We start from the raw sequence: 24,554 nt of genomic DNA on the forward strand, positions 1-24,554 counted from the left end.
GTTTCTGCTGTATTAGGCCAACTTTAAATCTATCCATAAAAGGGTATATTAGATTGAAGGTGCGGATAGGGTCATCCTCAATAACTTCACACGCTACCGTGCATCTCCAAGTCTAATTCTGTCCGTAAACGTATACCGGTCATCCAGCGCCTAAATACTAGGCCTACAATTTATATTCAGCTAAATCTGTTTATACTGCTGTGGCTGGTCAATCTATTTAGTGTCTGCCAAAGCACAGTTTTTGTTCTGGGTTGAAATACAATTCCCAACTTAGAGCAGAAACCACAAATTTAGGGAATTACTATCAGGCCAAGGTTAAATCTATCCATAAAAGGGTATATTAGATTGAAGGTGCGAATAGGATCATCCTCAATAACTTCACACGCTACTGTGCATTTCCAAGTTTAATTCTGTCCGTAAAAGGGATACCTGTCATCCAGCGCCTAAATACTAGGCCTACAATTTATATTCAGCTAAATCTGTCGTTACTGTTGTGCCTGTATTAGTGTAATACGGTACCTACATAGATAGCCAGATAGTGTTAGGTGCCTGTAAAAAAAACGCCTGAATTTGAATTCAATACATTGGACCAAATAATTTTTTTCTTATTGTGGTGAACGGTAACAATGAGGAAAACATCTAGTAAGGGACGAGGACGCGGACATGGTCGTGGTGGTGTTAGTGGACCCTCTGGTGCTGGGAGAGGACATGGCCGTTCTGCCACAGCCACACGTCCTAGTGAACCAACTTCCTCAGGTCCCAGTAGCCAGCAGAATTTACAGCGATATTTGGTGGGGCCCAATGCCGTTCTAAGGATGGTAAGGCCTGAGCAGGTACAGGCATTAGTCAATTGGGTGGCCGACAGTGGATCCAGCACGTTCACATTATCTCCCACCCAGTCTTCTGCAGAAAGCGCACAGATGGCGCATGAAAACCAAGCCCATCAGTCTGTAACATCACCCCCATCAGGGAAACTGTCTGAGCCTTAAGTTATGCAGCAGTCTCTTATATTGTTTGAAGACTCTGCTGGCAGGGTTTCCCAAGGGCATCCACCTAGCCCTTCCTCAGGGGTGGAAGAAATAGAATGCACTAACGCACAACCACTTATGTTTAATAATGATGAGGACATGGGAATACCACCTCAGCACGTCTCTGATGATGACGAAACACAGGTGCCAACTGCTGCGTCTTTCTGCAGTGTGCAGACTGAACAGGAGGTCAGGGAGGAAGACTGGGTGAAAGACGATGCAGGGGACGATGAGGTCCTAGACCCCACATGGAATGAAGGTCGTGCCACTGACTTTCAGAATTCGGAGGAAGAGGCAGTGGTGAGACCGAGCCAACAGCGTAGCAAAAGAGGGAGCAGTGGGCAAAAGCAGAACACCCGCCGCCAAGAGAGTCCGTCTGCTATTGGCCACCGCCATCTGGGACCCAGCACCCCAAAGGCAGCTTCAAGGAGTTCCCTGGCGTGGCAGTTCTTCAAACAATGTGCTGACGACAAGACCCGAGTGGTTTGCACGCTGTGCCATCAGAGCCTGAAGCGAGGCATTAACGCTCTGAACCTTAGCACAACCTGCATGACCAGGCACCTGCATGCAAAGCATGAACTGCAGTGGAGTAAACACCTTAAAAACAAGGAACTCACTCAGGCTCCCCCTGCTACCTCTTCTGCTGCTGCCGCCTCGGCCTCTTCCTCCGCCTCTGGAGGAACGTTGGCACCTGCCACCCAGCAAACAGAGGATGTACCACCAACACCACCACCACCTCCGTCACCAAGCATCTCAACCATGTCACACGGCAGCGTTCAGCTCTCAATCTCACAAACATTTGAGAGAAAGCGTAAATTCCCACCTAGCCATCCTCGATCCCTGGCCCTGAATGCCAGCATTTCTAAACTACTGGCCTATGAAATGCTGTCATTCAGGCTGGTGGACACAGACAGCTTCAAACAGCTCATGTCGCTTGCTGTCCCACAGTATGTTGTTCCCAGCCGCCACTACTTCTCCAAGAGAGCCGTGCCTTCCCTGCACAACCAAGTATACGATAAAATCAAGTGTGCACTGCGCAACGCCATCTGTGGCAAGGTCCACCTAACCACAGATACGTGGACCAGTAAGCACGGCCAGGGACGCTATATCTCCCTAACTGCACACTGGGTAAATGTAGTGGCGACTGGGCCCCAGGCGAAGAGCTGTTTGGCGCACGTCCTTCCGCCGCCAAGGATCGCAGGGCAATATTCTTTGCCTCCTGTTGCCTCCTCCTCCTACTCGGCTTCCTCCTCCTCTTCTTCCACCTGCTCATCCAGTCAGCCACACACCTTCACCACCAACTTCAGCACAGCCCGGGGTAAACGTCAGCAGGCCATTCTGAAACTCATATGTTTGGGGGACAGGCCCCACACCGCACAGGAGTTGTGGCGGGGTATAGAACAACAGACCGACGAGTGGTTGCTGCCGGTGAGCCTCAAGCCCGGCCTGGTGGTGTGCGATAATGGGCGAAATCTCGTTGCAGCTCTGGGACTAGCCGGTTTGACGCACATCCCTTGCCTGGCGCATGTGCTGAATTTGGTGGTGCAGAAGTTCATTCACAACATCCCCGACATGTCAGAGCTTCTGCATAAAGTGCGGGTCGTCTGTGCGCGCCTCCGGCATTCTCATCCTGTCGCTGCTCGCCTGTCTGCGCTACAGCGTAACTTCGGCCTTCCCGCTCACCGCCTCATATGCGACGTGCCCACCAGGTGGAACTCCACCTTGCACATGCTGGACAGACTGTGCGAGCAGCAGCAGGCCATAGTGGAGTTTCAGCTGCAGCACGCACGGGTCAGTCGCACTGCGGAACAGCACCACTTCACCACCAATGACTGGGCCTCCATGCGAGACCTGTGTGCCCTGTTGCACTGTTTCGAGTACTCCACCAACATGGCCAGTGGCGATGACGCCGTTATCAGCGTTACAATACCACTTCTATGTCTACTTGAGAAAACACTTAGGGCGATGATGAAGAGGAGGTGGCCCAGGAGGAGGAGGAATAGTGGTCATTTTTAGCACTTTCAGGCCAGTCTCTTCGAAGTGACTCAGAGGGAGGTTTTTTGCAACAACAGAGGCCAGGTACAAATGTGGCCAGACAGGGCCCACTACTGGAGGACGAGGATGAGGAGCAGGTGGAGGAGGATGAGGATGAAGCATGTTTACAGCGGGGTGGCACCCAACGCAGCTGGGGCCCATCACTGGTGCATGGCTGGGGGGAAACGCAGGACGATGACGATACGCCTCCCACAGAGGACAGCTTGTCTTTACCTCTGGGCAGCCTGGCACACATGAGCGACTACATGCTGCAGTGCCTGCGCAACGACAGCAGAGTTGCCCACATTTTAACGTGTGCGGACTACTGGGTTGCCACCCTGCTGGATCCCCGGTACAAAGACAATGTGCCCACCTTACTTCCTGCACTGGAGCGTGATAGGAAGATGCGCGAGTACAAGCGCACGTTGGTAGACGCGCTACTGAGAGCATTCCAAAATGTCACAGGGGAACAAGTGGAAGCCCAAGGCGAAGGCAGAGGAGGAGCAAGAGGTCGCCAACGCAGCTGTGTCACGGCCAGCTCCTCTGAGGGAAGGGTTAGCATGGCAGAGATGTGGAAAAGTTCTGTCAACACGCCACAGCTAACTGCACCACCACCTGATACGGAACGTGTTAGCAGGAGGCAACATTTCACTAACATGGTGGAACAGTACGTGTGCACACCCCTCCACGTACTGACTGATGGTTCGGCCCCATTCAACTTCTGGGTCTCCAAATTGTCCACGTGGCCAGAGCTAGCCTTTTATGCCTTGGAGGTGCTGGCCTGCCCGGCAGCCAGCGTTTTGTCTGAACGTGTATTCAGCACGGCAGGGGGCGTCATTACAGACAAACGCAGCCGCCTGTCTACAGCCAATGTGGACAAGCTGACGTTCATAAAAATGAACCAGGCATGGATCCCACAGGACCTGTCCATCCCTTGTGCAGATTAGACATTAACTACCTCCCCTTAACCATATATTATTGTACTCCAGGGCACTTCCTCATTCAATCCTATTTTTATTTTCATTTTACCATTATATTGCGGGGCAACCCAAAGTTGAATGAACCTCTCCTCTGTCTGGGTGCCGGGGCCTAAAAATATCTGACAGTGGCCTGTTCCAGTGTTGGGTGACGTGAAGCATAATTCTCTGCTATGACATGAAGCCTGAATCTCTGCTATGGGACCTCTCTCCTCTGTCTGGGTGCCGGGGCCTAAATATCTGACAATGGACTGTTCCAGTTTTGGGTGACGTGAAGCATGATTCTCTGCTATGACATGAAGCCTGAATCTCTGCTATGGGACCTCTCTCCTCTGTCTGGGTGCCGGGGTGCCTAAATATATGACAATGGACTGTTCCAGTTTTGGCTGACGTGAAGCCTGATTCTCTGCTATGACATGAAGACTGATTCTCTGCTGACATGAAGCCTGAATCTCTGTTATGGGACCTCTCTCCTCTGTCTGGGCCTAAATATATGACAATGGACTGTTCCAGTTTTGGCTAACGTGAAGCCTGATTCTCTGCTATGACATGAAGACTGATTCTCTGCTGACATGAAGCCTGATTCTCTGCTATGGGACCTCTCTCCACATATGTTTGCAGGGGATTTAACTACATTTTGCTGCCTTTTGCAGCCCTCTAGTCCTTTCCTGGGCTGTTTTACAGCCTTTTTAGTGCCGAAAAGTTCGGGTCCCCATTGACTTCAATGGGGTTCGGGTTCGGGACGAAGTTCGGGTCGGGTTCGGATCCCGAACCCAAACATTTCCGGGAAGTTCGGCCGAACTTCTCGAACCCGAACATCCAGGTGTTCGCTCAACTCTAGTTGTAACAGTTCATATCATTAAAATGTAGGAAGCAAGCTTGGATGGGAATAAATGACAAGAAATGGGGCTGAATTGCAGTTCTGCATACAATCCATGGACAGTGATGATGTTTCTAGTTAACAAGAAGACTGCTACTTTAAGTTTGTAACAAAATATTATATAAAAAAAGTGCCTTTTGTTCTCAATTTTATGAGAGATTTATTATAGAGTGGAGTTGCTCTAGATTTCTGTCTTCATTTATGCCAGAAAACTAATGTAAATGAAGATAAATGTGGCGGGCCTGCTGGATCTGCCCCTTCCTAGCGTCACCATGTCCCCTTTTCAGAAATTGGCAAGGACGGCGTAGAAATGTCACTTACGACAATATTGTGTAGTAATATACTAGGCAGTATACTAGTGTTAGGGACCCATCTGCGGAAGCCACCTTGACGCCTGGGAGAGGGGCCCGACACATGTTTGATCAAATATGTGCGCTAAGAGCTTCCATTGACTTATTTACAGTAGGTACTGTACCACTTAAATTTAGAATGACCCCTATTTCTTAGCCTTAGTATTAGTATTAGTATTAGTTGAGGGTAGCGCCTCTTTAAGACTGAACACGCCCATCTACCTGGGACTTCTGAGCAGAGTACGTTTGTAGCTGGTTCCTACACTGCCCTGAATATTGTAGGCTTAGATAAGTCCAAAGAGAGTGATATCACTGTTTGCTCCTTTTTTTCTCGTTCTCACAATAACAGGCCAGGCACAAATCAGCTACAGGTCAGGACGACCAGACCATCGTGCGAAAGTTTCTGCGCGATGCGAACGCGAACGAATCTGTGCATTTTCATAGGATAGATGGCAACCATACGGCGAACAATAATTTTTCCACAACAGTTCCCCCCTTTTTCGCCATATATCATCATTTCAGCGGCTCCCTAACACTACAATCACTCAAACCAGAGCTCTAAAGGGAATAAACATGTAAAGGGGAACAGCTCCCTCCTAGTCCTTCTTTCCATACTCACCCTCCTCTGCACCATCAGATCCTCGTGACCATCAGGAATGTAGGAGGTGGGGACTAACCTGACTAAGGAGCATGACCCTCTAGCATTCGTGGGAATGACTCTGTAAGCAGCCTGCCCACACAAGAAGTAATAGGACCCAGTTAGAGAGACACAAAGGTCATTAGGGTTACGGTTACGGGAGTTGAGCAAAATCTGGATGGATAAAGGGATTGCTGCACCGTCCTGAATGTCACACCCTCCCCCCCAGCAGATATAGTCATGTCTGGTGGTTAGGTTGTTACGGTCAGGGATTCTATGGTTGATCTGGACAGTGATCCCAGATGGCCATTCGGTCCGACCCATGGACTTAGCTCCAAATCCAGAGCTGATATTAAAACAAATCTGGGGTCGCCCTAATTGACCGGATACCCACACAGGTCTACTAAGCCTAATACAAGTCTCAGGGATGACATCAGGATCATAAGTGACATTACCATCTAAGAATGTAGACTAGAATGAACATTGTTTATTGAGTCTGGGTCCGGGAGAGACTCCCGAACCCGGTGGTGGACATCGGGTGATAACCCGTGGGGCTGCCTGGGGGCATCCCTGATGGAATAAATGGTTACAGCAGAACATTCAGGCCATGGATCGGCCGTTATTTTTACCTTCTTTGAAAAAATCTGACCCAAGTACCATCAAAGAAAAGGCAGTCGTGATGGTTCTTAATGTAATTCCCTACTAGGTTAGAAAATTGGTTGACAGTTGAGAGGTTAGAATGGTTAGTAAAAAGTTTGAAGATTGTTGTTTTCTGCACCACTTTCCCCCCTTCTCATCGTCCTTAAAACCAGGACGAAGAGAAGCTGGATTCAACATGGTGCATCGTGTCAAGGTTAGATGGAGAGATGAGAGAGGGATGAGAGAGTAAGAGAGAAAGAAAGAGAGAATGATAGAGAAAGAAGCGACCCTGTCAGTAGTGAGAACTGTCCATTGTAAAATAGAAATAGAAAGAAAAAAGTATGTTAAGATCGAATATAGAACTGCAGAAAAAGGTAAATATAGCTTAATCAAAGAAAGACCCAAACAAAAATAGACAAAAATATGCAAAAGGGAAAAAAACTGAAAAAAAAAAACTTGATTACAACAATAAAAACCTAAAAATAAAAAATGGATTAGTAAAAGAAAACCTGTAAAAAAAAGAGCAAAAAAACAACTTCAGTTACAGGAAGTCTTGCTATATATATTGAGATTCAGTAAAAAGTAAATTTTAACTTAACCACTTCCCATCTGGGCCCTTTGCCCCCTTCCTGACCAGGCCAAATTTTGCAAAACTGACATATCTCACTTTATGTGGTAATAACTTTGGAACACCTTTATTTATCCAAGTCATTCAGAGATTGTTTTCTCGTGACACATTGTACTTCATGATAGTCATAAATTTGAGTCAAAATATTTCACCTTTATTTATGAAAAAATCCCAAATTTACCCAAAAATTTGAAAAATTCGCAATTTTCTAAATTTCAATTTCTCTGCTTTCAAAACAGAAAGTCATACCTCATAAAATAGTTATTATTTAACATTTCCCATATGTCTACTTTATGTTGGCATCATTTTGGAAATGTCATTTTATTTTTTTAGGACGTTAGAAGGCTTAGAAGTTTAGAAGCAATTCTTCAAATTTGTAAGAAAATTGCCAAAACCCACTTTATAAGGACCAGTTCAGGTCTGAAGTCACTTTGTGGGGCCTACATAGTGGATACCCCCATAAATGACCCCATTGTAGAAACTACACCCCTCAAGGTATTCAAAACCGATTTTACAAACTTTGTTAACCCTTTAGGCGTTCCACAAGAATTAAAGGAAAATGGAGATCAAATTTTTAAATTTCACTTTTTTGGCAGATTTTCCATTTTAATCAATTTTTTTCTTTAACACATCGATGGTTAACAGCCAAACAAAACTCAATATTTATTACCCAGATTCTGCGGTTTACAGAAACACCCCACATGTGGTCGTAAACTGCTGTATGGGCACACGGCAGGGCGCAGAAGGAAAGGAACTCCACATGGTTTTTAGATGCCATGTCCCATTTGAAGCCCCCTGATGCACCCTTACAGTAGAAACTCCCAAGAAGTGACCCCATTTTGGAAACTAGGGGATAAGGTGCCAGTTTTATTAGTACTATTTTTGGGTACATATGATTTTTTGATCATTCATTATAACACTTTATGGGGCAAGGTGACCAAAAAATTGGTTGTTTTAGCACAGTTTCTATTTATTTATTTTTACAGCGTTCACCTGAGGGGTTCAGTCAAGTGACATTTTTATAGAGAAGATTGTTACGGACGTGGCGATACCTAATATGTATACTTTTTCTCATTTATTAAAGTTTTACACAATAATAGCATTTTTGAAACCAAAAAATTATGTTTTAATGTGTCCATGTTCTGAGAGCTATAGTTTTTTTTATTTTTTGAGAGATTTTCTTATGTAGGGGCTCATTTTTTGCGGGATGAGGTGACGGTTTTATTGGTACTATTTTGTGGGACATACGCGTTTTTGATCACTTGGTGTTGCACCTTTTGTGATGCAAGGTGACAAAAATTGCTTGTTTTGACACAGTTTTTTTTATTTTTTTTTACGGTGTTCACCCGAGGGGTTAGGTCATGTGATATTTTTATAGAGCTGGTTTTTACGGACGCGGCAATACCTAATATGTATACTTTTTTTTATTTGTTTCACTTTAACACAATAATAGCATTTTTGAAACCAAAAAAATGATGTTTTAGTGTCTCCATGTTCTAAGAGCTATAGTTTTTTTATTTTTTGAGAGATTTTCTTATGTAGGGGCTCATTTTTTGCGGGATGAGGTGACGGTTTTATTGGTACCATTTTGTGGGACATACGCGTTTTTGATCACTTGGTGTTGCACCTTTTGTGATGCAAGGTGACAAAAATTGCTTGTTTTGACACTGTTTTTTTTATTTATTTTTTACGGTGTTCACCCGAGGGGTTAGGTCATGTGATATTTTTATAGAGCTGGTTTTTACGGACGCGGCAATACTAAATATGTCTATTTTATTTTATTTTTTCTATTTTTATTTTTTATTCCTTACTTGGGATTTTTTTTTTTTTTACATGTGAACCTTTTTTTTATTTTATTTTTTCAACACTTTATTTTATTTTTATTTTATTTTACACTTTTCGTCCCCCATAAGGTCATACAAGACCTCTGGGGGACATTTACTTCACTTTTTTTTTTTTTTCACTGTTGATTTCTCCTGTAACTGGGGCTGACATAGTAGCCCCAGTTACAGTGGAAATGCACCCCTATAGAGGCTGTACAGCAGCAATCCTGCGCTGTACAGCCTCACAGCAGGGCTGATCGAGGTCTCTGAGAGACCTCACACAGCCCCTGCACTCTCCAGTCCCGGCGGTCACATGACCGCCGGGCCGGAACAGGAAGCGCACAGCGCTTCCTGCTCTGCAGACACAGCGCTCGGTGAGCGCTGTGTCTGCAGCGATCGTGAAGGCAGGGACACCTGGGCACTGTCCCTGCCTTATCTCTGGGTTGCCCTGCTGTCACTGACAGCGGGCAACCCGATCAGCAGCTGCACGATTAGCGTGCAGCTGCTATTTCTGACAGGACGTTTTAAAACGTGCTGTCAGAAATAGACGTCCACCCATAGGACGTTTATATCCTATGGGCGGACGTGAGGCGGTTAAAAACCGAAACACAAATACAAAAAGCAAAAACCTTTGGAACACATACAATTGTATAGGACTGAATTAACACATCAATGTCTTGGAGGGTTCACCTGAAACCATAAACACTGGCAGGAGAATTTCTGCCCACCCAGTCATTGAAATGCTAATTTGCCCAGCCCCAAACCAACTTCAGATTCATTTTACCAAAGAAGCAGGATTTAACATCACAAGGTCCCAAAACTGGTTTCCAGGGAGTGGGATCCCTGAGTTGGTGGTGGAGATGGAGACAGAGTGGCTGAGGCTGCTGGTATGCCTGAGTAGCCAGTAGGTTTAAGCCTGCCTGCAGCTCGGTCTCATCCCTGGTTTTATTGAACTCCGTAGTTTTAGTTGGACGGGAGTACATGGCAGTGTTAGTTTGCACTGTCTGGGACTTTTGAATGCCCTGTTGCTGGAGTTCGATGGATTCGTGCAGCCACAGTTCTGCCTTCTGGAGGGAACCATGGCTTTGGAGTCTAGTGGGGAATTCACGGACAACCTTTTCCCAAATCCAGACCTCAAAGGGACCTCTTTGGGTATGGTCCACTCTTAACTTACAGTCCATTGGTTCCAATCTTTGAGGGGCTTAACAACTCCTCCTCCATAGATGGATTTAATGTGCTGCTTTGCTGTCCTATACTCAGAAGTGGTACCCTTCTGTTCCCTAGATTTCCTTACACCCATTCTCTAGCCTACTAAAAGTAGGTGCGTCCACCTACAGTGTCCTGCGACACACGCCTGGACGGCTGCTACTCCCCTTCATTTGCCTCTGAGTTGCCCTAGGATTTCTGGCACTGACACACGGACTCCGTTCACCCTAGTTAGACCTCAGGAAAAGGAGTAGCAGCGTGAGGAAAAGGGCTCTCACCGACACACAGCGATACCACCTTGCCTCCTTAAAAAAACTCATCAACTCACTTTCCTTTGCCGATATGATTCTATATACAGGGTGGGCCATTTATATGGATACACCTTAATAAAATGGGAATGGTTGGTGATAATAACTTCCTGTTTGTGGCACATTAGTATATGTGAGGGGGGAAACTTTTCAAGATGGGTGGTGACCATGGCGGCCATTTTGAAGTCGGCCATTTTGAATCCAAATTTAGTTTTTTCAATAGGAAGAGGGTCATGTGACACATCAAACTTATTGGGAATTTCACAAGAAAAACAATGGTGTGCTTGGTTTTAACGTAACTTTATTCTTTCATGAGTTATTTACAAGTTTCTCTTTGTTTACAGCCATTGACATGTCGCCGAGGTTAACACATGAGGAGCGGATAGAAATTGTGTTGATGTCTGGTGAACGCAGTAACCGGGTCATTGCAGCAGATTTCAATGCAAGACACCCTACGAGACCACCTATCTCCCATGCTACAGTTAGCAAACTGCTTGCTAAGTTTCGTGAAACTGGTTCAGTGTTGGATTTGCCAAAATGTGGACGCATGAAATCTGTCTCTATCACCATGAAACTCATATAGATCGTGAAACCATGAAACTCATATAGATCATGAAACTCATATCCAACAGTATATTCTAACACAGAGGCATTCCCATAGTGATGGGGACGCTTCAAGTTAGAATATCCTACGAACTGTGTACATGAATGACCCCTGCTGCCTGGCAGCACCCGATCTTTTACAGGGGGCTGTGATCCGCACAATTAACCCCTCAGGTGCCGCACCTAAAGGGTTAATTGTGCGTATCATAGCCCCCTGTAAGAGATCAGGTGCTGCCAGGCAGGAGGGGCAGACCCCCTCACTCCCCAATATTATATTCATTGGTGGCCAGTGCGGCCTCCCCTCGCCCCCCCCAAGTTAAAATCACGTTCCGAATCCCCCATCATTGGTGGCCAGTGCGGCCTCACATCTTCCCCCCCCTTGTTAAAATCACGTTCCGAATCCCCCATCATTGGTGGCCAGTGCGGCCTCACATCTCCCCCCCCTTGTTAAAATCACGTTCCGAATCCCCCATCATTGGTGGCCAGTGTGGCCTCACATCTCCCCCCCCCATAGTTAAAATCATGTTCCGAATCCCCCATCATTGGTGGCCAGTGCAGCCTCACATCTCCCCCCCCTAGTTAAAATTACGTTCCGAATCCCCCATCATTGGTGGCCAGTGCGGCCTCACATCTCCCCTCCCCCCCTAGTTAAAATCACGTTCCCCCATCATTGGTGGCAGTGGAGAGTTCCGATCGGAGTCCCAGTTTAATCGCTGGGGCTCCGATCAGTAACCATGGCAACCAGGACGCTACTGCAGTCCTGGTTGCCATGGTTACTTAGCAATTTTTAGAAGCATTATACTTACCTGCGAGCTGCGATGTCTGTGACCGGCCGGGCGCTCCTCCTACTGGTAAGTGAAAGGTCTGTACGGCGCATTGCCTATAGCACAGACCTGTCACTTACCAGAGGATTTTCTTAACTTATGCCGGCCTTTTTTGCTTTTTGAAAATTAAACTGTGTCTCCTTTAAGTTCTGCTGATAACGCGGGGAAAAATTTAATTCCCAACTGTGCTCGCCGACTGATATCGCCATTTGCTCCTTTGTCTCGTTCTCACAACCGAACACGACCGCCAGAAGTACAATCGGGAAATCCTTGGTGTAGTGTGCGTCGATGTGTGCGCAATTCCTCCAAAATAACGTCACAGAGACGTTCTCAAGTAGGATGCAATAATGTGCCTGCTTCCAACAGCTAGGCGAGGTCTATTTATACCAGAAAATGGAAGGCGGTCTTACAATCATGACCAATGGGGAGACAGGTGATTAGCTGGAAGGCGATCTTACAATCATGACCAATGGGGAGACAGGTTATACTATGAAGTGATTGGCTGGCGAAGATGTGAATGATCACGCAAACTTATGTTTGCACGTTCGCACACTTATTCGCGCCCTTTTCGTTGCCGCGCTTATCCTCGTGGATGTAGAAACCTTTGTTCGACAGTCCCCATCCCTCCCGCCACCAGCCGGCGCCATGACACTGGTATCCTGCAGTAATACCAGGCCGGGCACATATCAGCTACAGGTCGGGACGACCAGACCATCGTGCGAATGTTGCTGCGCGATGTGAACGCGAACGAATCTGCGCATTTCCATAGGATAGATAGCAAACATACGTCGAACAATAATTTTTTCCACAACAAGAGGCAGTACAGGGAGTGCAGAATTATTAGGCAAATGAGTATTTTGACCACATCATCCTCTTTATGCATGTTGTCTTACTCCAAGCTGTATAGGCTCGAAAGCCTACTACCAATTAAGCATATTAGGTGATGTGCATCTCTGTAATGAGAAGGGGTGTGGTCTAATGACATCAACACCCTATATTAGGTGTGCATAATTATTAGGCAACTTCCTTTCCTTTGGCAAAATGGGTCAAAAGAAGGACTTGACAGGCTCAGAAAAGTCAAAAATAGTGAGATATCTTGCAGAGGGATGCAGCACTCTTAAAATTGCAAAGCTTCTGAAGCGTGATCATCGAACAATCAAGCGTTTCATTCAAAATAGTCAACAGGGTCGCAAGAAGCGTGTGGAAAAACCAAGGCGCAAAGTAACTGCCCATGAACTGAGAAAAGTCAAGCGTGCAGCTGCCAAGATGCCACTTGCCACCAGTTTGGCGTGCCCAAAAGCACAAGGTGTGCAATACTCAGAGACATGGCCAAGGTAAGAAAGGCTGAAAGACGACCACCACTGAACAAGACACACAAGCTGAAACGTCAAGACTGGGCCAAGAAATATCTCAAGACTGATTTTTCTAAGGTTTTATGGACTGATGAAATGAGAGTGAGTCTTGATGGGCCAGATGGATGGGCCCGTGGCTGGATTGGTAAAGGGCAGAGAGCTCCAGTCCGACTCAGACGCCAGCAAGGTGGAGGTGGAGTACTGGTTTGGGCTGGTATCATCAAAGATGAGCTTGTGGGGCCTTTTCGGGTTGAGGATGGAGTCAAGCTCAACTCCCAGTCTACTGCCAGTTTCTGGAAGACACCTTCTTCAAGCAGTGGTACAGGAAGAAGTCTGCATCCTTCAAGAAAAACATGATTTTCATGCAGGACAATGCTCCATCACACGCGTCCAAGTACTCCACAGCGTGGCTGGCAAGAAAGGGTATAAAAGAAGAAAATCTAATGACATGGCCTCCTTGTTTACCTGATCTGAACCCCATTGAGAACCTGTGGTCCATCATCAAATGTCAGATTTACAAGGAGGGAAAACAGTACACCTCTCTGAACAGTGTCTGGGAGGCTGTGGTTGCTGCTGCACGCAATGTTGATTGTGAACAGATCAAAACACTGACAGAATCCATGGATGGCAGGCTTTTGAGTGTCCTTGCAAAGAAAGGTGGCTATATTGGTCACTGATTTGTTTTTGTTTTGTTTTTGAATGTCAGAAATGTATATTTGTGAATGTTGAGATGTTATATTGGTTTCACTGGTAAAAATAAATAATTGAAATGGGTATATATTTGTTTTTTGTTAAGTTGCCTAATAATTATGCACAGTAATAGTCACCTGCACACACAGATATCCCCCTAAAATAGCTAAAACTAGAAACAAACTAAAAACTACTTCCAAAAATATTCAGCTTTGATATTAATGAGTTTTTTTGGTTCATTGAGAACATGGTTGTTGTTCAATAATAAAATGAATCCTCAAAAATACAACTTGCCTAATAATTCTGCACTCCCTGTATACTAGTTTTAGGGATTCATCTGCGGAAGCCATCTTGAAGCCTGGTAGATGGGCCCGACACACGTTTGATCAAATATGTGCGCTAAGAGCTTCCATTGACTCAATTATAGTAGGTACTGTACCACTTTTATTTAGAATGACCCCCATTTCTTAGCCTTATTGTTTGTATGTATAATGGTATGCAGTAATTTTCTTTTTTATAATCATGTTTGCTTCATGGATATGCACCTGTGATTCTGAAGGTTCTAGTCTAAATGTTCTTGTAATATTAATTGAGGGTAGCACCTCTTTTAGACTGAACACGTCCATCTACCTGGGGCTTCTGAGCAGAGTACGTATGTAGCTGGTTCCTACACTGCCCTTAATATTGTAGGCTTAGGTAAGTCCAAAGAGAGACAGTATAATAGTGTTAGGGACCCATCTGCAGAAGCCACCTTGACGCCTGGTAGATGGGCCCGACACACGGATGATCAAATATGTGTGCTAAGAACTTCCATTGACTCATTTATTGTAGGTACTGTACCACTTTTATTTAGAATGAGCCACATTTTTTAGCTCTATTGTTTGTATGTATAATGGTGTTCAGCCATTTTCTTTTTTATAATATTGTATAGCAGCTACATTTAAAAAGCCACAAACACAGGGTTTGCTATTTTTGTATGCCAGAATAGGGGCATAGGGAAATGATAAATTCCCCCCCTATGTGTCTGACACATATAGAGACAGATTTATTATTGCAATCGTGCCAAAATTTTGGCTCAGATTAAGACTTCTGGTGCACATTCCTTAGGCGAGTTTTCCACGCGGGTGCAATGCGTGAGTTGAACACATTGCACCCGCACTGAATCCGGACCCATTTATTTCTATGGGGCTGTGCACATGAGCGGTGATTTTCACGCATCACTTTTGCGTTGCGTGAAAATCACAGAATGCTCTATATTGTGCGTTTTTCACACAACGCAGGCTCCATAGAAGTGAATGGGGCTGCGTGAATATCGGGACCCGAACTTGACCAGAACTTGACCCTGAACCCCATTGAAGGCAATGGGGACCCAAACTTTTGAGCACTAAAATGGCTGTAAAATGTCATGGAAAGAGCTAGAGGGCTGTAAAAGGCAGCAAAATGTGCTTAAGAGCATGGCAAATGCTCTGAAAACAAATGTAGATAGGGAAATGAATAAAAAAAAGATAAAAGACCTTAAAAAAATTAAAATTAGGAATGATGTAGGAGGAAGAGGTTGAGGAGGTGGTGAATGGGCGGATGTGGCCGTGTAGGCTCACGTGGCGGTCTAAGTGGAAGCGGCGGCGAAGGAGGAATAGGTAGCCAACACAGATGTGCGCTATTTTGCATTTTTACATAGGGGTTCCCCCCAAAATATTTGGAAATATAAAATAAAATAAAAGAAAGAAGTGCACTTGAGTACAAGGATGGATGGTTGAGGCTGGTAGAACTGTCTATTCTGCACAAGGTACAGACAAGTCCTGAGGGATCCAAGCCTGGTTCATTTTAATGAATGTGAGCTTGTCCACGTTGGCTGTGGACAGGCGGCTGCGTCTTTCTGTAATGACGCAACCTGCCATGCTAAATACACGTTCAGAGAGTACACTGGCTGCAGGGCAGGCCAGCACCTCCAAGGCATACAGGGCAAGCTCTGGCCATGTGGACAATTTGGAGACCCAGAAGTTGAATGGGGCAGAACCATCAGTCAGTACATGTAGGCTTGTGTACAGGTACTGTTCCACCATGTTGTTCAAATGCTGCCTCCTGCTAACACGCTCCATATCAGCAGTTGGGGCCGGTTGTTGCGGCGAGGTGACAAAGCTTTTCCAGATGTCGGCCATGCTAACCCTGCCTTCTGAGGTGCTGGCTCTGACACAGCTGCGTTGGCGACCTCTTCCTCCTCCCCTGCCTTCGCCTTGTGCTTCCACTTGTCCCCCGGCATCAGTCAAGAATGCTCTCAGGAGCGCGTCTACCAGCGTGAGCCTGTAGTCACGCATCTTCCGATCACGCTCCAATGAGGGAATTAAGGACAGCACATTGTCTTTGTAACAGGTATCCAGCAGGGTGGCCACCCAGTAGTCAATGCTCCGTTTTGTGTAGGATGCTCTTGTGGTGCATGTGGACCGCGCCGACATCCTCCACCGTATGCATTTTTTGCTGGGGATAGTCGTTTGCTGCGGTCCACATGCGGTGGGGCTGCTCCCCCAATGTAAAACACGCTACAGTGTTAGGGGTTGAGCCGCTCCTCCAGTATTGCCACTATATTTCTGTGTTTTTGTCTTGTTCTATATGTAGTGTATGTGCCGTTACCTGGCATTCAAACACTCTTTTGCACCTGGTGACCTCCATCACAGGGTCTGATATGGGCGTGGCTTGCAGTCTTAGCTTTGTTCACATTGCACTAGTTGTCCTGCTAGGCGTTTGTGTGGAAGCCTGGCTGCGAGCTGGATTACATCGCCTTCAGACTGTGTTCACACCATAGGTAGCGTAGTGGTAGGACCCTTTGCCATGCTGAGTGACCGTGACGTGGTGCAATGATGGGCTCCGATATTTTCCTGACAGGAATATATTGGCGAAAGTCTCCCACACACGTTAAAATGTGGGCAACTCTGCTGTCTTTGCGCAGGCACTGCAGCATGTAGTCGCTCATGTGTGCCAGGCTGCCCAGAGGTAAGGACAAGCTGTCCTCTGTGGGAGGCGTATCATCTGCGTCCTCCGTATCCCCCCAGCCACGCACCAGTGATGGGCCCGAGCTGTGTTGGATGCCACCCCGCTGTGAACATGCTTCATCCCCATCCTTCTCCTCCTCATCCTCCTCCTCCTCGTCCTCCAGTAGTGGGCCCTGGCTGGCCAAATTTGTACCTGGCCTCTGCTGTTGCAAAAATCCTCTTTCTGAGCCACTTCTAAAAGACTGGCCTGAAAGTGTTAGAGATGACCTCTCTTCTTCCTCCTCCTCGTCCTGGGCCACATCCTCTTCCATCGTCGCCCTAAGTGTTTTATCAAAGAGACATAGAAGTGGTATTGTAACGCTGATAACGGCGTCATCGCCACTAGCCATGTTGGTGGAGTACTCGAAACAGTGCAACAGGACACACAGGTCTCGCATGGAGGCCCAGTCATTGGTGGTGAAGTGGTGCTGTTCCGCAGTGCGACTCACCCGTGCGCGCTGCAGCTGAAACTCCACTATGGCCTGCTGCTGCTCGCACAGTCTCCCCAGCATGTGCAAGGTGGAGTTCCACCTGGTGGGCACGTCGCATATGAGGCGGTGAGCGGGAAGGCCGAAGTTACGCTGTAGAGCAGACAGCCGAGCGGCAGCAGGATGAGAACGCCGGAAGCGTGCACAGACGGCCCGCACTTTAAGCAGCAGCTCTGACATGTCGGGGTAGTTGTGAATTAATTTCTGCACCACCAAATTCAGCACATGCGCCAGGCAAGGGATGTGCGTCAAACCGGCTAGTCCCAGAGCTGCAACGAGATTTTGCCCATTATCGCTCACCACCAGGCCTGGCTTGAGGCTCACTGGCAGCAACCACTCGTCGGTCTGTTGTTCTATACCCCGCCACAACTCCTGTGCGGTGTGGGGCCTGTCCCCCAAACACATCAGTTTCAGAACGGCCTGCTGACGTTTACCCCTGGCTGTGCTGAAGTTGGTGGTGAAGGTCTGTCGCTGACCGGATGAGGAGATGGTAGAAGAGGAGGAGGAAGCCGAGGAGGCAACAGGCAGCAAAGAATGATGCCCTGCGATCCTTGGCGGCGGAAGGACGTGCGCCAAACAGCTCTCCGCCTGGGGCCCAGCCGCTACTACATTTACCTAGTGTGCAGTTAGGGAGATATAGCTTCCCTGGCCGTGCTTACTGGTCCACGTATCTGTGGTTAGGTGGACCTTGCAACAGATGGCGTTGCGCAGTGCACACTTGATTTTATCCGATACTTGGTTGTGCAGAGAGGGCACGGCTCTCCTGGAGAAGTAGTGGCGGCTGGGAACGACGTACTGTGGGACAGCAAGCGACATGAGCTGTTTGAAGCTGTCTGTCTCCACCAGCCTGAATGACAGCATTTCAAAGGCCAGTAGTTTAGAAATGCTGGCATTCAGTGCCAGGGATCGAGGGTGGCTAGGTGGGAATTTACACTTTCTCTCAAAGGTTTGTGAGATGGAGGGCTGAACGCTTCCGTGTGACATGGTGGAGATGCTTGGTGACGGAGGTGGTGTTGGTGGCACATCCTCTGTTTGCTGGGCGGCAGGTGCCAACGTTCCTCCAGAAGCGGAGGAAGAGGCTGAGGCAGCAGCAGAAGAGGGAGCAGGAGGGGCCTGAGCCCTTTTTTTGGTTTTGAAGGTGCTTACTCCACTGCAGCCCGTGTCTCGCATGTAGATGCCTGGTCATGCAGGTTGTGCTAAGGTTCAGAACGTTAATGCCACGCTTCAGGCTCTGATGGCACAGCGTGCAAACCACTCGGGTCTTGTCGTCAGCACATTGTGTGACTAAGTGCCATGCCAGGGAACTCCTTGAACCTGCCTTTGGGGTGCTCGGTCCCTGGTGACGGTGGCCAGTAGCAGGCAAACAGTTTTGGCGACGGCTGCTCTGCTTTTGCACCCTGCTCCCGCTTTTGCTACGCTGTTGGCTCGGTCTCACCACTGCCTCTTCCTCCAAACTCTGAAAGTCAGTGGCACGACCTTCATTCCATGTGGGGTCTAGGACCTTATCGTCCCCTGCATCGTCTTCCACCCAGTCTTCCTCCCTGACCTCCTTTTCGGTCTGTACACTGCAGAAAGACGCAGCAGTTGGCACCTGTGTTTCGCCATCATCAGAGACGTGCTGAGGTGGTATTCCCATGTCCTCATCAGGAAACATAAGTGGTTGTGTGTCAGTGCATTCTATGTCTTCCACCCCTGGGGAAGGGCTAGGTGGATGCCCTTGGGAAACCCTGCCAGCAGAGTCTTCAAACAGCATAAGAGACTGCTGCATGACTTGAGGCTCAGACAGGTTCCACGATATGCTCGGGGGTGATGTGACAGACTGATGGGCATGGGTTTCAGGCGCCACCTGTGCGCTTTCTGCAGAAGGTTGGGTGGGAGATAATGTGAACGTGCTGGATCCACTGTCGGCCACCCAATTGACTAGCGCCTGTACTTGCTCAGTAGTGATGAGCGGCAGTCGTCATATTCGAATTCACGATATTTCGCGAATATTTTGTAGAATATTCTTTATATTCTATGATTTTTTTTACTCGAAAAATCGACAAGGTAATGATCGCGTAATATGCGAATATTTATCGTAAATTTTTCAATTGCCGAGCAAAAACATGATTCCTCCCTGCTTCTTGCTTGTGGGCCAATATATTCGAATATATTAGTTTTTTTTAATATTCGTAATATTCTAAAAACAAAAATATATAGCAATACAGCCAATATTAGAAAAAAACTAATGTAGAGCAATTTAGCTAATATAGTGCTATAATCTTTTTTTCAATTGTTGAAATTTTTTTCCAATCTGAACTTCAGATGAGAAAAAAATTACAACTATTAGACAAAGAAGATTATAGCACTATATTAGCTAAATTGCTCTACATTTGTTTTTTTTCGAATATTCGCTATATTGCTATATAATCTTGATTTAGAATATTATGAATATTCAAAAAAACTAATATATTCGATATAGTGCTACATATTAGTTTTTTAGAATATTCATAATTTTTCCCATTTAAAGTCATGATTGTTCCATGCTTTTTGCTTGTGGGCCAATGAGTCATTGGCCCACAAGCAAGAAACAGGGAGGAATCATGTTTTTTTTTTCTTTATATTTTTATTTCAACTTCATAAAGATAGGTACATTTGTACCCAAAAACACATAAAAACATGTCCATATTACCAATTAATAATTACAAAAAATGTTTTCCTCTTTTTTTTTTCTTTTTTTTTCAACATCCATGGGGATCGGTGTAATCTATGAAATATAAAAAATGTGATATCTTATGTGAACCCCTATCCGAGACCCTAGCATAACTTCTAAGAGCATCTTTTCATTTCTCTTCCGTAAAAGATTGTAGTTCTTTTTCCCATTTTTTCCCGGCAAGTATTATAATCCGTTTTTTCTTTCCCTCCATCAAAATCCTGTATCTTTTTGCGGTTGTTCCTCCTCTTTCACCTCCGTTGGTAAATTTATACAATCTATCTGATTTTTCCCTTCTATATTTATCCTCCTGCACCACTGTCCACAACGCATTCTTAAGCTGAAAATATTTATACATATCCTTTTGGGGGATCCCAAACTCCCTAGCCAGTGTATTAAAGTCTTTCAATTTATCCTCCTCAAATATCTGGCCTAGATATTTCATTCCCTTTTTTTCCCAATCAATTTAAATCCTAATCGTTTGCAGTTCCTTTAGATTTAAATTTTTCCAAATAGGTGTATAGTGCAAGAACCCTTTGATCTCTAATATTTTGTTTAATTTCCACCCATATATAGTCCAGTGAATTTAATATTCTATTTCCTGTATTATTTTTCCCAAGTGTACCTGATTCCAACACCTCTAAGTGATTCCATTCCTCATTCCACCCCAATCTATTTACTTCCTGCCTACCCACTAAGCCATTTAAACTACCTTTTATATGACCGTATTGTGTTATTAAATAATAAAAAAAACAATTCGGAACAGCTAATCCACCCTCTCTCACTGGGAGCTGAAGCACTTCTTTCTTTATCCTAGGGATAGCACCTTTCCAGATAAAATCCCCCATTAGGCTATCGAGTAGCTTAAAAATATTTCGCGGTAATCTCAATGGGGCATTTTGTAGGACGTAGAGTATTTTTGGGAGGAAGACCATTTTTATTAGATTTACCCAACCCTGTATTGACATTGGTAATCTTTTCCAAATGTGTATTTTGGTTCTAAGTTCTTTTATTAGGGGGAGTACATTAAATTTTTCATATTCTTCTATATTTCCAGAAATTTGTATACCTAAATATTTAAAATTCTCATGTTTTTCAAGCACATGCACCCTTAAATCTCCCTGTGATTGTGCGTCTCCTAATAACAGCATATGTGATTTCCCCCAATTAATATTTAAACCAGAAAAAAAAAAAAAAAACGTATCTATTATATATATTACTATATTAAACTTATCCCCAGTATTGTGCATAAATAATAAAATATCATCTGCGTACATTAACAGTTTTTCTTCTCCTCCCTCATATTGAAAACCTTTAATCTCCCTATCATTTCTTATTATACTTGCCAGGGGCTCAATCGCATTAGCAAATAGTAATGGGGAGAGAGGGCACCCCTGCCTAGTGCCCCAATAGAGGGCAAGTGGCAGGGACAAGCTCCCATCCACCATCACTCTGGCCCTTTGATTAAAATATATAAGCTGAATCCATCTTATAAATCCCTCCCCTATACCAACCCTTTTTAATACTGCCCATAAATACTCCCATTCAATACAATCAAATGCCTTTTGAGCATCCAGTGAAAGTACCGCTTTCTCCCCTACTTCTGATCTATTGGCTTCAATATTAAGAAACATCCTTCTTATATTCGAATATATCGTTCTACCGGGTATAAAACCAGTCTGATCTTCGTTTATTACTACTTTGATCACCTTTGACAGCCTATTAGCCAAGACCTTTGCCAAGATTTTAACGTCCGTGTTTAGGAGGGATATTGGCCTATATGACCCGGGATCTAGTTGTTCTTTACCCTTTTTTGGGATTAGTGTAATAATTGCCTCCTTCATGGAATCTGGTAGATCACCTATTTTTTGGGCCTCATTCAGTGTTATTTTTAGAGAAGGTTTTATATATTTCACATCCTGGTGCTTTTTCAGGTTTTACCTTCCCCAGAACCTCATTTATTTCTGCCATCGATATTTATTTTTCTAAATATTCTTTTTGGGCCTGGGATATCTCTCTGAAAACAATCTGGTCTAAATATAGGTCCATGTCTTGTTTTGGGTATTGTACACGGGACTAGTGTTGATCATGAATATTCGAATTTAGAATTTTTATCGCGAATATAGGTACTTCGAAAATTCGCGAATATTTCGAATATAGTTATATATATTCGTAATTTCGAATATTCGAATTTATTTTTTCCCTTTTTTTTTATTATTTTTTTTTTTATCAGTACACATGATCTCTCCCTGCTTCTAGCTTGTGGGCCAATAAGAAGGCTGCAATATACTTTTCGTTTTTTTCGAATATTCGCTATATTGCTATATATTCTTGTTTTAGAATATTACGAATATTCGAAAAAACTAAGTTATAGCAATATAGCGAATATTCGAAAAAAACGAATATAGAGCAATTTAGCTAATATAGTGCTATAATCTTCTTTGTCTAATAGCTGTAATTTTTTTCTCATCTGAAGTTCAGATTGGAAAAAAATTACAACTATAAAAAAAAAGATTATAGCACTATATTAGCTAAATTGCTTTATATTCGTTTTTTTCGAATATTTGCTATATTGCTATATATTCTTGTTTTAGAATATTACGAATATTCGAAAAAACTAAGTTATAGCAATATAGCAAATATTCGAAAAAAATCGAATATAGAGCAATTTAGCTAATATAGTGCTATAATCTTCTTTGTCTAATAGTTGTAAGTTGAAAATTCGCGATAAAAATTCGAATCCGAAAATTCACACAATCATTACCTTTCCGATTTTTCAAGTAAAAAAAAATCACGAATTTTAGAATTTGCGAATATTCGACGAATATTCTACAAAATATTCGCGAAATATCGCGAATTCGAATATGACCCCTGCCGCTCATTACTATAGTTCCTGGAAATATTCCAGAAACACTTTTTTAATTCCTTCCGGTGTACTAATTATTTCGCTCATTTTATCTCTAATTGCCCCGATCCAGGATTTCCATCTTTGGTTTCTTACTATACTTTCTAAAATTTTACCAACCTTTTCTCCCTCTGAGGCTAACCGAATCCCTTGAAAAAGTAATTCTTTCCTACTTCTATCTAATTGATGTATTTTTAACTTTTCCTGTTCTTCCTCCCATACTTTCCTGTTATAATCAGTGGGGTGCGTTATACATATTATTCTTGCTTCTTGTAATTTTTTTTCCAGTGCATTACTTCTTTCTCTAGTACTTTTTTTTCCAGTAATTCACCCTTTTGAACAACAAGCCTCTCAAAAATACATTGGCAGTATCCCAAACAATTAGCCTGCTAGCAGAATCGTTAATCTCCTGAAATTTTTTTTTTTGTTCTTCCATTATACACTCTTTATCTGGAATCAGCGGTAGCCAGTAGGAATTAAACTTAAACAGTGGCAAAATATTATTTTTATTCAGATCTAATTCCATTACCACTGCACTATGATCTGATAAGGTCATGGACAAGTACTTTATCTTAATCCTGTTTTGGGACATTAGATTTTTATTTCCCAGGACCATATCTATTCTTGACCAAGTTTGATGTGTTTTAGAATAACAGGAATACATGGTTTCTTCCGGGTTCTGAAAGCGCCAAACATCAATCCAATTAAATTCCTGGGCTAGTTTAAAAAAATCTACTTTTTGTGTTCTTCCCCCTCTGCTAGACATTCTATCCCTGAGTGGCTCCATTACCGCATTATAGTCTCCAATCATGCTACATTCCGGTCTATTCAACATGAATCTATGCAATTGATATAAGACATCTGGCTTATATGGTGGTGGAATATATATATTCGCAATTACCATTTTAACCCCTTCTATATTACAATGTAAAAAGAGGTACCTGCCGTAGTCATCAGCCTCATATGCAACACACTCAAATTTAATCTTATTGTGTATCAAAATTGAGACCCCTCTAGAATAAGTGGTATATACGGAGTGGTACCCATCCACTATCCATCTCTTCTCCAACCACCTTAGAGATTCCTTATCCAGGTGTGTCTCTTGGAGGCAGATGATGGCTGGCAGGAACCTCTTCATCCACTCAAGGATAGCATATCTCTTTACTCTCTCTCGTAAACCTCTCACATTCAACGAAATAATCCAAACCATCTAGCAGAGAGGGAAGAGAGAAAAAAAAAAAAAACAATGAGCCCCTCTCCCTCATCCAATAATACCCCCCCCGCCCTAAGTAGTCCCCCCCTCTGCTAACCAGCAGTCGGGGCGACTCCATAACCTAGCACAATGGCTCCTTTCCCCTCTGCCACCCCCAACCTCAAAGGTCCTCCCCGTCCGCCCACTCGCTAACCTCCTCCTGGGTCTGGAAAAAAACAGTCCTTCCTTTATATTCCACCCTTAATTTTGCT

General features: G+C 44.5%; 1 long non-coding RNA gene across 1 annotated transcript; it reads right to left on the reverse strand.

Moving 5' to 3' along the window:
- Positions 1-5,527: 5,527 nt before the first annotated feature.
- Positions 5,528-24,281, reverse strand: LOC120987101. The gene is made up of 3 exons (XR_005775912.1): positions 24,063-24,281; positions 7,825-7,828; positions 5,528-5,538 (listed from the first exon to the last, which is right to left on the reverse strand). It is a non-coding gene; the product is annotated as an uncharacterized LOC120987101 (long non-coding RNA).
- Positions 24,282-24,554: the final 273 nt, after the last annotated feature.

This window comes from Bufo bufo, chromosome 1 (genome assembly GCF_905171765.1).
Source record: "Bufo bufo chromosome 1, aBufBuf1.1, whole genome shotgun sequence".
Classification (NCBI taxonomy): Eukaryota; Metazoa; Chordata; class Amphibia; order Anura; family Bufonidae; genus Bufo; species Bufo bufo.